Consider the following 13,059-nt stretch of genomic DNA (forward strand, 5'->3'; position numbering starts at 1 on the left):
CAGTGGTATGATCTTGGCTCATTGCAACCTCCACTTCCCGGGTTCAAGCAATTCTCCTACCTCAGCTTCCCAAGTAGCTGGGATTATAGGCATGTGCCACCGCACCTGGCTAATTTTTGTATTTTCAGTAGAGATGCGATTTCGTCATGTTGGCCAGGCTGGTCTCGAACTCCTGACCTCAGGTGATCCACCTGCCTTGGCCTCTTAAAATACTGGGATTACAGGCATGAGCCACTGTGCCCAGCCTGAATAGCTAAATGTTTTTCAGCACCTAACATTTTCTTCTACAGGTTTGCTTTTTAAAAAAAAAAAAAAGAAATACTTCACGAATGTACGTGTTCTCCTTGTGCAGGGTCATGCTAATCTTCTCTGTATCATGCCAATTTTAGTATATGTGCTGCCAAAGCGAGCACCAGGTTTGCTTTTTTATAAGTGTTTTTTTAAAGAAATGGTATAATGAAACATACATATAGAAAGTGCATAAACAAAAATGGACAGTTTCACAAATAGTTGTAAAGCAAAGTCCTATGTAGCCCCTCACTAGCTCAAGAAGCAGAACCTTGCCAGCACGCAGAGGCATCTATAAATCTTGCAGGAGGCAGCACGGGCACACCATTGACTTTAAGCTTTGCACCTGTGCTGGGAGGTGGGCATGCTTGTTCCTAGTTTATGTTTGAGGACACCAGGGTGCAGATGGGTTACCTGGGCTCCCCCAGGGTCACACAGCTAGTGAGCAGTAGAGCGAGAATTCAAACCCAGGCGTGTTGGATTTGAATGGAACTGACAGTGCTGTCCCTGCAGGTGCTAAGCGGGAGGCTTGGCCACAGGGGTGGGTGGCAGGGCTGGAGGGCCAGCCTGGACAGTGGGCAGGGAGAGAATGGACTCAGAGATTGAGTTAACCCTGCTGGGCAGGTAACATGGGAGGAGAGACACAGAGCAGGTACTGCGGGGTGAAGAGGAAGCCTGCTCTGCTCCCCAAGGATCCCTCCTCACCATGCCTTCCCCTCACTTCTCCCTGGCAGTGTCAGGAGAGTCCGCCGTTCCGCTAGGGCTCGGGAGAGGGCGCCCTTGATTCTTCCTATTAGACAAAGAGGAGCTTGGCAGGTGGGTCTGGCGACTTGACAGTGCTGGGTCACTGAGGAGTGTCCTTTAAGACGATGGGAGCTGAGGGGAAGATGGAATTACTCCCAGAGAGAAGGCTCCCAGCCACGCTAGCTCACAGCCCTCAAGTCCACTGCTCTTAAAAGAAAATTCTCTACTGAGTTGCCGAAGGACTCGTGCTGAGTTCCAAGTGAGATAAGACAGAAAACAAGTCACTAGTCAGTGACGGGTCGAGGTAAACCCAGCCAGAAGAGTTATTCCAAGAAGGTCACGAGGCCACTATACAACCTTTGGAAGGAGACATTTCTGCTTTCCCATAAGCAGCTGGGAGTTTCTGAGACCTGTTTACAGAGAATTAGAACTTCTAATAAAGGATACGTAACCGATATCACTTTCACCCTTGGCCTCCATCTGCCCAGTTCCCACACCTCCCTAGGTACACTTTATTCTTAGTTTCTCGTGCATCTTTTCAGAGCTTTAAAAGTGCCTATTGGAGCAAATCAAATACTAGATTTGTATTTCTCCTCCATGACAAGTTTAACAATCTAGAAGCTGGGTTGGTGGATTGTCTCCTGTACCACTGAACCTGTCTCTCAGTCCCAAGAATCAGTCAGTCTAATTAAACAGTCAACAGCTGTGTCTTATTTCAGGCAGCAGTGTTCCAGGTAGGCTTCCGCCAAAGTTAGGCCACTATCTGGTGCGAGTATTTAACAAGAGGCATTTCTATGAAAACAAAAGAAAAACAAAAGTTAATCATTAGAATCAACTATAAACTCAGCTTTTGAGCTCAGAAAGCAGCCAGGTGAGAAGATTTCTGGGTTTGGGCTGAAAACATCCTCAGCTGCAGTGGGTTTGGGCTGAAAGCATCCTCAGCTGGAGTGGGTTTGAGCTGAAAGCATCCTCAGCTGAAGTGGGAGCAGGCGGTGGCAATTTGACAGGGTTTCCCACTTTACAGTTTGCATCAGCTGTTCCAGGGCAGTTTCTGAGTAGTCCATATAGCGGCAGGCGTGAGGACCATGCGTACATAAGTTGCTGTGCTTTCTCTGCGGCTTGTGTCAAGTCATCCAGCTTTCATTTGCAGAGCTTCAGGAAAAGAGCAGTTCTCATTTCAGTGATTCCAAGCCAGAAGGGTGGAAGAAAAATATTAGTTCAGAGACCTGTAGCCAGACATTGCTGGAAACTAGAAGAATTCAGGATCCCGTCCAGATTGCAGGTAAGTAACAAAAACCTCAAAAACAATGAGCTAGGATCTAACAACGAGTGCATATAGTTTTCTTCTGAAACATAATTTTTCTTTCTAGAGGCATTTCCATTTCTTCCAAAGATTATCAAAGTAAGACCAATTTGTTTGCAAAATAATGTTTGCAAAAGTAATGATTACTTATGCAAGTGCCATAAGAATAGTGATTGACAATATAGGCTCTTTTAAAATTTGCTTTGCTGGAACTTTTGATAAGGGACCTCAGGTTAGACTTTTAAAAGCCTCTTGAGGCCTGAAGCCAGGCCAATAACTTGCCATCAGACTTGGCCTGCAATACCTACAGATTTGGGTGAATTCCTTTCTTCCCAGGATCCCCAAAATATTCTACAGTTCCTGGGCCTGCCAGAAAGTGACATTACTTACTCACTTGTAAGGTTAGAAACTCTTTTAAGCCAAGCCAGTTTTTCCAGTGGGGGCTTTACTGGTTCCAGTAAAGTAAATAAACTTTATTGGTTTTAGTTCCTTAAAACTGTCTGGTCATGTCTGAAAATATGGCATTCCAGTTAAAGCCCTTGGCCATATAATCAGTGTTGCCAATTTTGTCCTATTTCAAGGAGAATATATTCTTATTGAACTTATACAAATAACTGTAATTGTCATAAAAAGAAGAGTACTCATAAATAGTTTCTAAATTCTGGAGGGTCAGGGAGGAAGAAAAAACTAAATGTTTTAATTTTGTTAACAAAAATATACTGAATTGCTGTAAGCTATAGGTAGCTTAAAAGAAAAAAAGGTTTCCTTAAATCTGGAAAACAAAATATTTAAAGAAGAAATGTTTCAAATAAAAGTCATAAAAAATATCCCCTTCATTTCATTTAGTCTCATGTAATTAATATCCTTCTTGATCTTGGTTAGCAGTTTCACGAACCCACCAGTTTCTTCATTAGAGTTCTAGAAATTCATACCCTATCCAATGGTGTGATCTTCAAGTTATCAGAAACCTTTATTCCAGAGTAGTCTTTTTCATGAATCTCCTTGAAGAAGAAGAAATTTTGGACTGTAGCTGATTACAAATGCTTTCAGAGGAGAATCAAAGTAAAACAATAACTAAATTTTAATACAATAACTAAAATTATGACTGATAGTGTTATACTAGGGCATACCAGATATCTAGGAATTACATATAATTTCTGGAACACTTGTATCAATATCATACCCACAAACATAGCATAAAGGTTTAGCATCACCTATTATTTGATGATGTTTCCCATATAATTTAACATATCCTATAAGCCTAATTAATAGCTCTCTTTTACAAGGTGAGAGACAAATCCTATGGAACTTTCCAGAGGCCCTCTGAAATGTTCCAAAATTAGTTTGAGGTCAAAAACATCGAATTTACAATTTGATTTAGAGAAGTTGTTAAAAATGTTGAAAGGTTTAGGGCATTTGTTTAAAGAGAATCACAGATCACTATAAAACAATACCAAAATGACAAAAAATTGTAAAGACAAATACAGAAGGTTACATAATTGTAAAAATGAGCTCTTTATTGAAAAGACTCATTTTTCTTTCTTTTTTTTTTTGAGACAGGATCTCATTTCATCATCTAGGCTGGAGCACACTGGCTCACTACAGCTTTGACTTCCTTGGGATCAGCTGATCCTCCCATCTTAGTCTCCTGAGTAGCTGGGACTACAGGCACATACCACCACACTTGGCTAATTTTTCTATGTTTTGTAGAGATGGGGTTTTGCCATGTTGCCCAGGCTGGTCTTGAACTCCTGACCTCAAGCAGTCCGCCCACCTTGGCCTCCTGAAGTGCTGAGATTAGAGGCATGAGCCACCACACCTGGTCTTGCTTTTCTTAAGTAATCAAAGACCTGATAGAAAACAACATGAAGCACAAGAAATTATTTTTGTAAAATAATCTTTGTGTCCTAGTGCAATTACTTAAAAGATAAAGAAAAATCTTCACATTCTCAGACGAATACTGCAAAAGACTTTGCCATTTTGACAAAGAGGATGAAATTCTAGTTTTACATCATCATATTAGCAATATGAAAGCTAATTTTAAGAAAACCTTATAAATAAAATTAATCTCATTTTAGCCAGCTTTGCCCACATAATATTCCCCTCCCCCCCGCCCCCCCGCTGACCAAGATTCTTTTTCCGCAACGCTTTTAAAATATTTTTAAAACTTGATCTTTATCTATCTTTCTACATTTTTCTTTTTCTTATTCTGGAACAACTGCTCATTACAGTTTAGTACAGAATTAACTATTCCTTTTTCCATTAACAGAAAATACAGCTTCATGCCTTATAATTTTCCTTACCAGAAAACATCTTACTTTCCTTGTATATTTTGCATACAGGATTATTTCCCTTATTATTTCTAGTAGCTTTAATTACATATATTAGAATTTTAATCTTCAGCAATTGTAGTTTATCACATTCCATAGATTAAAGCCATAATTTCTAAAAATCATGTGCTTCTCCATAGTACAATTTTTCATGTCTATTAACAGATCCAAATTTTGGCTTCTCGATACCATATAAAAACCAAAATGCCAACTTATATAAACTTAAATTTATACTTACTAATTAATGTTTCAATGTTTTAAGTTACTTAGAAATGACTCAGATATGGCCAGGCATGGTGACTCATGCCTGTATTCCCAGCACTTTGGGGAGGTTGAGGCGGGTGGATCACAAGGTCAGGAGTTTGAGACCAGCCTGACCAACATGGTGAAACTCCATGTGTACTAAAAATACAAAAATTAGCTGGGCGTGGTGGCACACACCTATAATCTCAGGTACTCAGGAGGCTGAGGCAGGAGAATCACTTGAACCCGGGAGGCAGAGGTTGCAGTGAGCCGAGATCGCACCATTGTACTCCAGCCTGGGCAACAGAGTGAGACTCCGTCTCAAAAAAAAAAAAAAAAAAGAAATGACTCAGATATGTAATGAGTATTTATTACTTAATTTAATTTAGCATAGCTTTAAGGTTGCAAGTTACCAAAAAAGTTTTCTGAAACTATTTTTAAGTAGACATGTTTTATAAAACATAATTATTATTGAAAATTCATGTATATACTTTCAAGTCACTTGTACATTATTTAATTCACTTGTTTTTAACAGTTATTCTTGGATGGCTCATGGGCATTTTTTATGAGACCTTAAAGCCATCATCTTATTTTGTTTTTGTTTACAAATCAGGTTAAGTATCAAAAATATCACAGAGGCAACGAACTAAAAAGTTAAATATAATTTATTGTCTTTCTTTCTCTGTCTCACTCTATCATCTATTTATCTATCTATGTTTTTATTTTCATGAATGATATGTGTCAAACAATTCATTTTTACCGTGTGTTCTGTTCCTAGGTTGGGTTTTTAGTTTTATGTTCTTAAACCTCAGAGATAACACAAACCTGTGTGGTCGGCAAACTCAGGGGAAAATGTGTATCTGTGTTATATTTCATGCTTATAATTCTGAAGACACTCCTGTTTTTATTTTACCAATAATGTAAAAGCTAGCTTTATTTACCAAAGACTTAAGTCATGTGATTTTTTTTTTTTTTAATTTGGACTAGAGTCTATATGTCTGAGAGTTTTAGGAATGCCTGATTTAGCTGAGCACTTATTTATCTCTAAGGCAATTTGAATAGAGCTCTTTTAGGGATTTTATAAATTAATTTAGTAATACTATCTGGAGGTGGGAAAGTATTAAATATACATAATATACAAATCTACATACATAAACTTACAGACAAATACAGCTTTCATTCTAACATTCAGTTACCAGTCAGTAAAACATAGTAATACAAACTCATTGATTTATTTCCAATTTATATTTTTATCTGAATTGTGTTTCTGACAAAGACGGGACAAGTTAAGTTTACTTGTTTATGTGGCTAAAGCTTTTGCACCAACGTTTCTGGAAAACACTGAGAGTTTTATTTGCCTAATTCCCAAAGAGTTCCTTAAAAAAAGAAATGACAGTCATTTCCCTGAAGTTTGTATTTCCAGATGATAGTCTTCAGGTTTTGGAGAAGACAAGTTAGGGAATCATCTCAAAGGCACAGAAAAAGAATGCAAGGGTTTTTTTTTTCCCCCCCAAAAAAGGAATTTGGGAGCATATTTACCAATTTTCAGAGGTTTTTCTTATAGAGGCTGTGAACCAAATTTTAGGCTAGTGACTGAGGAGACATTTAGCAGTTGTCTAAATGTCTCCAAAGTCCAAATGAGTGGACAAAACGTCCATTTCTGTTTCCCAGTAGCCATTTCTCCTCTTTTCAGCCTCAGGGTGCTTTTAGCAGACCTGGAGTCCAGTAAGAGTCCTCTGTGGAGGGTAGTGGCCTAAGTTCCAGTGATCACAGGGTTGGAGTTGGAGGGAAAATGTCTGGCCGGGGTGGACAGAGGGATGGAGGGTGAGGAATGTGATCCGATGTCAAAGGTGGCAGTTCTCGCTAAACGGACTTACCAGGATTCTTGTTAAAACTGGATTTGTTGCGTTTTCCTCTAATTTCATCTTGAAGTTTCTCTAGATATAAATTCTAGCCCTGCCCTGATGGGGCTCCAGGAGGGGGTGGTGGATGTTTACAGTCTGCCTTTCATGGGATACTTACTTATTCTGGCAGATGGCTTAATGCCTAAGTGTTTGACCTGTGGCCAGGGGTCCCTCTCACAGCAAACTTGTTTATGCTAGCAGACATTCTTGTGGCTCTCAGCTGACCTAGGTCCAGTTTATCCCCACCATAGGAGAGCCCTGACCAGGAGGAGAATCAGGTTTGGTTGTGTCAGTCAGATGAGACACAGAAGAAGATTCAAAATAGATGGTAAAGCCAGCTACAGTGAAGCATGCTTGTAGTCCCAGCTATTTGGGAGGCTGAGGTGGGAGAGCATTGCTTGAGCCGAGGAATTTTGGGGCCAGCCTAGGCAACATAGCAAGAGACCACATCACTAAAAAAAGAAAAAGAAAAAAGAAAAAAAACCAACAAAAAAGGATAATGAAGCAACATACAACTTACTACAGGATTTTATGACATAAAATAGTAATTCACTACAGGATTTTATGAGAAAGTACACAGATGAACCTTGGAGAAGGTTCAGAAGCTCAACTAAAGTTGGGCCATAGAAACCAGAATCCAGCATACCCCTGACATTTTCTTGCAGGAATTTTCCATTCACTGACCACCAAATGTAGGAAGTCAAGGCTTGAAGGAGATGTATCAAGGATTCAAGGTAACTGGATGAAAGATCAAAAGTGGCACAAGGAAGAAGGAGGAGTAGAAGTAAATGGAAAGAAGAGGTCTTAGAGGAGCAAGTTTGGGGAGATCTAAAGCTTCACAAAGAAGCCAACGAAGTTCCACAATATTCTTTGCAAAAATCATGCCAAAAAAAAGGAGGCTCAGGCCTGTCATCCCCGCACTTTTGGAGGCCGAGGTGGGTGGATCACTTTAGCCCAGGAGTTTGAGACCAGTTTGGGCGACGTAATAAAACCCCATCTCTAAATTTAAAAAAGAAAAATATTAGCTGGGTGTAGTGGCACACACCTGTGGTCCCGGCTACTCAGGAGGCTGAGGTGGGAGGATCACTTGAACCCAGGAGGTGAAGGCTTCAGTGAGCCATGATTGTGTCACTGCACTCTATCCTGGGTGACAGAGTGACAGCCTGTCTCAAAAGGAAAGAAAGAGAGAAAGAAAGAGAGGAAGGAAGGAAGGGAGGGAGGGAGTGAGCGAGCGAGAGAGGGGCGGGGGGCAGAGTATCTAGTCAGCAGGGGTTTGAGAAGAGGAGTTTCAGTTGACTGAGAAGTTCCCATAGTAGAAGCAGGATCCAGTAAGGAGCACAGAGAGATCTTAAAAAAAAATTACTGGGATTTTGACTGGGATTGTATTATATCTACAGATTAATTAGGGATATTAAGTCTTCCAATCCATGGAAATGGTGTGTCTCTCCATTTATACTGCCTCTTTAGTTTCTCTCAACAATGTTTAGGTCTTATACATATTTTGTTAGATTTATATCTAATTATTTCATATTTTCAGGTGCTATTTTAAAAAAATTTGATTTCTTAAACTGACATGGTGAATACATAGAAATATAAGATTTTTCTATATTGACATTGCAACCTGAGACAGCATTACCCTCACTAGTTCTAATAGCTTTTTTTGTGGATTCCTTAGGGTTTTCCTACATACATGGTCATATAGTTGGCAACAAAGAGAGTTTTGCTTTTTACTTTTTAATCTTTCTGCCTTCTTTTTCTTTTTCTTGCCTCATTACATAGGTTAGGATTTCCAGTTCCTCATTGAAGAGGTTATGAGACTGGGCATCCTTGCTTTGTTCCTAAACAGGAGACGAAAATATTCAGTCTTTTGCCATTCGGTATGATGTTAGCTCTGGATTTTTTATACTTTTATTTATTTATTATGTTAAAGATGTCTTCTCTTAGTTTGCTAAGAGTTTTTTTAAACATCAACAGGAATGTTTTCAGAATCTTTTCAATTTTTTTCTACATCTATGGAGATAAGTTTTTATTCTGTTATGGTGAACTACATTGGTTTTCAAATGTTAGCCAACCTTCAATAACTGAGAGAAATCCACTTTCTGTATATTGCTAGAGTCAACTTACTATTATCTTTATTCTTGAGAGATATTGATCTGTACTTTTCTTTTTTTGTCTAGTTTTGGTATTGGGGTAATGAAGACCTCATAGAATAAGTTGAAAATGGTTCCTTCTTCCTCTATTTTCTAAGAGTTTGAATAGAACTGGTATTCTTTTCATTCACCAGTGAGACCAGTTGGACCTAGAGTTTTCTTTGTGGGGAGGCTTTTAATTAGAAACTTAATTTCTATAGTAGCTATAGGAATACTGGGAGTTTCTACTTTTACTTTAGTTAAATTTGATGAATTGCATTTGCTATGGTTTGAATGGGTTCCCTCCAGAATTCAGGTGTTGCTAATGTGATAGTATTAAGAGGTGAGGCCTTTAAGAGGCGATTAGGCCTTGAGGACCTCTCCCTTGTAAATGGGATAAAGGCTCTTAAAAAGTAGCTTCATGCAGCATTTGGTTCTTTTTGCCCTTTTGCCTTCTACTGTGTGAGGACACAGCATTCCTGCCCTCCAGAGGACACAGTGGCTAAGGCTCCATCTTGCAAGCAGAAAGGAGCCCTTGCCAGTTAGCTAGTGCTTTGATCTTGGACTTCCCAGCCTTTGGAACCATGAGAAATGAATTTGTGTTCTTTTAAAAATTACCTAGTCTCAGATATTTGGCTGTAGCAGCACAAATGGACCAAGGCATGTGTCTCTCAAGGAGTTTTTCCATTTCATCCAAGTTGTTAAATATAGGTGTCAAGTTTTTTCTACTTCCTTATTAGGCATTTTACAGGAATCGGTGATATCACTTTGCACTCCTGCTATTGGTAATGTGTGTCTATTCTCCCTGTGGCTCTTGATCATGGTAGTTAGAGGCTTAGCATTTTTACTGATCTTTTCAATTAACTATTTCCTTTTCAATTAACTGTTTTATTTCCTTGATTTTTATATTAATATTTACTGGTTTTGGCTAGGCACAGTGGCTCATGCCTGTGATCCCAGCACTTTAAGAGGCTGAGGTGGGAGGTTGGCTTGAAGCCAGGAGTTCAAGACCAGCCTGGGCAACAATGTAAGACTCCCATCACTACAAAAAATTTTAAAAAATTAGCTTGTTGGGATGGCATGTGCCCGTAATACCAGCTACTTCAAAGGCTAGGGCAGGAGGATTGCTTGAGCTCAAGAATTCAAGTCTGCAGTGAGCTATGATGACATCACTGCACTCTAGCCTGAGCAACAGAGTGAGACTCTGTCTCAAAAAAAAATTATTGGCCGGGCGCGGTGGCTCAAGCCTGTAATCCCAGCACTTTGGGAGGCTGACACGGGCGGATCACGAGGTCAGGAGATCGAGACCATCCTGGCTAACACAGCGAAACCCCATCTCTACTAAAAAATACAAAAAACTAGCCGGGCGAGGTGGCGGGCGCCTGTAGTCCCAGCTGCTCAGGAGGCTGAGGCAGGAGAATGGCGTGAACCCGGGAGGCGGAGCTTGCAGTGAGCTGAGATCCGGCCACTGCACTCCAGCCTGGGTGACAGAGCGAGACTCCGTCTCAAAAAAAAAAAAAAAAAAAAAAAAATTTTGTTTTCTTAGTTCTGCTTACTTCAGTTTTAATTTGCTCTTTTTTTCTAAGTTCTTAAAATAAATTGCTAAGGTAGAATATTTATTTTAGAGCTTTCTTCCTTTTTAATATAAATATTTAAAGCAAATTTCCCTCTCATCATTGCATTACCTGCAATATAAATTTTAACATATCATGTAACCATTTTTCAATTGATTTAAATTATTTTCCAGCTTCCTTTTTTAAATTGGATCTCCCTGTTGAACCTTTGCTATTTGGTGGTATACTGTTTTGTTTCCAATTATTTGGGGATTTTTTCAAATAGAGAGGTGTAGAGAAAGGAAGACCTTCACAGGGCTCACTCAGTGTACTTCTTATGCCTCTGGCCCCTCTCAAGGATTCAGTAAGACCATGACTTTTCTTTTCATCTGGCAGCTCATGTTTCAAAGCTAATTTTTTCCCCTAAGACCCAGGTGTGATGTCTTCCTACCGAGGACACATTGAGGCTGGCCATACCTTGAAGGGCCAAGTCTTGCTTTGCTTGTGACTTGCTTTTCCTATGGATAATCAGAAAAAGTGCCAGCAGAGGGGGCCAGTGGTGCAGGTAATGGGACATCATCATCCAGCTTTAGAATGTCCAGTTCCGGCTGAGCTCAATTGTAACCAAGCAACAGTGCTATTCAACCCCAAGGACCAAAAGAGCCACTTTTTATATACATTTGAGGTGGATAAGACTTCTGAAATCATTCTGAGACTACTCATCATCCTCACATTTATTGAGGGGTCTGCCTATTCTGGACGCTGGGATTGGTATTGAGACTCTAAAGAGGAAACTTACAGTCTAATTGTGGAGTCAGGATATACATGGGAAAAGAGAACCACCTGTTCAAAGAGGTGGAGACAAAATTAAAATAGAGATCAGTAGAGGGAGAGAGAGATAGAGAAGACTGGTCAATGGATGCCTGAAACGCCCTGCCCAGGGACTCTCACTGAATTGCTCTGGAGTCGGACTCTGGCATGGATAAATGTTTAAAACTCCCCAGATGATATGTTTACACTTAGCAATTTAAAGTTTGGTAACTAATTTCAAATTGGCATTTGGACTGGTCCAGAAAGAGCGTCACACATCCAACTCCTGAGGTTGTGGACGTTGCTTAGATGGCTTTTGTTGTATATTCTTGGGTTCCGATCATTTGTCCATTCAAGTTTTGAAAAAAATACTGATGTAGGTTGCATTATTTCTTGAACCTGAGTTAATAGTAAGCTAAGAAATCCTTTTTAAAAAGTATTTCGTGTCAAAGGGATCCAAACTCTGTTAGGAATCTGTCACAGGAACCTTGCTTGCAGGGGTCATTTATGTCTTGGCATGTTTCCAGGGATAATTAAGGTGCAGAAATACCGGTTGTTTGCACAGAAGGTAGCTATCTGGAGACAGGCGAGCAAACCAGAAAGGCATCTTCTCCTAAAGGTAAAAATAAAAAGCAAGCAAGACCATAACAAGATGAACTGAGACACATCTAACTGGAGAAAATTTGTTACTGGGAAATTTATATTATAAGAACAGATGGCCTTTTGTGAATGTCACATCTTTTTGCTTCTGATTCATGGGAAGAAAGGCAGCAACAGAGATGGGCACCAGGAAGGCTGAAGAGGCAAAAACCGGAACATTTGGTAATGGTCCCAGACGGTTGCCCCCGTGAAGAGACAGCCAAGCTTTTAGCTGCAAGCTGATAAAAATACCAAAGCCAGAGCTTTGAAAGGGGTGAAGCCAAGAGGGTGAAATCTGAAGTCTGGGCGGGCGGGGGGTTAATATATGAAAACAAGCGATAGAAAGATGTAGGGATTTCTTGCTTTTCAGTTGTAATGGGGAAAACGGCTACATTATTGAGCAACTGTAGCTTTTCAAAATTAGAAGGAAAGCCCTAAAGTAAGTAACAGATTGAGAAATTTAATAGGTTAATAATGGCCATCTATTTTCTTTATTAAGAATTGGGTTCCAGGCCAGGCACGGTGGCTCACGCCTGTAATCCCAGCACTTTGGGAGGCCGAGGCAGGTGAATCACCTGAGGTCAGGAGTTCAAGACAAGCCTGGCCAACCTGATGAAACCCCATCTCTACTGAAAATACAAAAAAATTAGCCAGGCGTTGTGGCAGGTGCCTGTAATCCCAGCTACTCAGGAGGCTGAGGCAGGAGAATGGCTTGAACCTGGGAGGCGGAGGTTGCAGTGAGCCGAGATCATGCCACTGCACTCCAGCCTGGGCAACAGAGTGAGACTCTGTAAAAACAACAACAACAACAACAAAAAACTGGGTTCCAGAGCGAGATAAAACATGAATTTCAGCTTAGATGTCATGAGCAAAACCAAAGCATTCTATGCGTTTTCAGCATCTAGTCATTGTGTTTCCCAGAGCAGACACCAGGCTTGGCATGCACAAGATGCTAAAAAGTATTTGTAGAATTTAATTGAATTGTGCAGAGTACTCCAACCATAGGTTTTGGGTTTGAGCAGTGGAAGACAGCATTTGAACTTTTAATTTTTCAGCAAACGTGGCAAGTGACAGCAATTGCAAATGCCAAGAACACAAGTAACTATCACTGGCGTT

General features: G+C 40.1%; 1 non-coding gene across 1 annotated transcript; it reads right to left on the reverse strand.

Annotated features, from left to right (window-relative positions):
• Window positions 1-307: 307 nt before the first annotated feature.
• Window positions 308-413, reverse strand: LOC117063573. The gene has a single exon (XR_004428993.1). It is a non-coding gene; the product is annotated as a U6 spliceosomal RNA (small nuclear RNA).
• Window positions 414-13,059: the final 12,646 nt, after the last annotated feature.

Source organism: Trachypithecus francoisi, unplaced genomic scaffold (assembly GCF_009764315.1).
Source record: "Trachypithecus francoisi isolate TF-2019V2 unplaced genomic scaffold, Tfra_2.0 Contig01554, whole genome shotgun sequence".
Taxonomy (NCBI): domain Eukaryota; kingdom Metazoa; phylum Chordata; class Mammalia; order Primates; family Cercopithecidae; genus Trachypithecus; species Trachypithecus francoisi.